This window comes from Octopus bimaculoides, chromosome 16 (genome assembly GCF_001194135.2).
Source record: "Octopus bimaculoides isolate UCB-OBI-ISO-001 chromosome 16, ASM119413v2, whole genome shotgun sequence".
In the NCBI taxonomy this organism is placed as follows: Eukaryota; Metazoa; Mollusca; class Cephalopoda; order Octopoda; family Octopodidae; genus Octopus; species Octopus bimaculoides.
In genome coordinates, this window is record NC_068996.1 from 15,098,806 (window position 1) to 15,100,026 (window position 1,221).

A 1,221-nucleotide genomic window follows, 5' to 3' on the forward strand; every position below is an offset into this window, starting at 1 on the left:
ACGCGTAATTAAATCACAGAGAGCAGATGTGATTATAATAAATGAAAAGGTAGTAAGAACGGTAATGTTTGTTTTCGCCCGAGTGCTATGGACACCAGCACTGCCTATATCTTTTGAGTATTAAAGAATAATACGCATGTGTGTGTGTGTGTGGGGGGGGCTGTGTCGTAAGAAGTTTGCTTTCCAACCACATGGTTCCGAGTTCATTTCCACTGCGTAGCACCTTTGGCAAATGTCTTCTACTATAGCCTCGGGCCGACCAAAGCCTTGTGAGTAGATTTGGTAGATGGAAACTGAAAGAAGCCCGTTGTATATACATATGTATATATATGTGTGTGTGTCTGTCTCTGAGTGAGTGAGTGAGTGAGAGAGAGAGAGTGTGTGTGTGTGTTTGTGTGTGTGTGTATGTGTTGCTGTGTGGTAAGAAGTTTGCTTTCCAGCAATATGGTTCCAGGTTCAGTCTCACTGCGCAAGTGTCTTCTATAGCTTTGAGCCGACCTACGCCTTGTGAGTGAGTTTGATAGATGGAAATTGAAAGAAGACTCCAAATTTGTGTGTGTGTGTGTGTGTGTCCCACAAATTTGCCCCCCATCTTACTTCTTGACAAACGGTGGCGCTGTGCTTAAATCCTCGTAACTTAGCGGTTCGGCAAAAGACTCTGATAGAATAAATAATAGGCTTACAAAGATTCCGTACAGAGGTTGATTTGTTCAATTAAAATTCTTGAAGGTGGTGCCCCAGTTGGCCACGATCTAGTAACTGAAAGAAATGATGATAAAAGATATATTAATAACTTGTAGGGACATGGTATTTAATAATGCAACCATACTATACTACAAAGTATATTAAATGTTTTTATAAGTCAATACTGTGTTCTACCTGTGTTAGCAATGCTCTTACATCAATTGTTAATGTTATCTCTACAGATTTTCGATAGAAATTATAACCAGCACTGATTTTGATACGATATTTTCGTATCCTAGACGGCATATGTAAACAACACCTTGGAAGAATTTTTACTGCAACCGAACCAACTAATTACACATAAATGCGACATCAAAAGTTATTAAGACACTGATGCAACAGAAACACGTGTCGGATTGAAATCTAATGTGAATAATTCGGTAATAAACAATTTTTGATGTATAATTCTCCTTCCTTCTATATTATGTTTTGATTATATGCATTATCTAAGTATGTATGTATGTACCTATGTATATA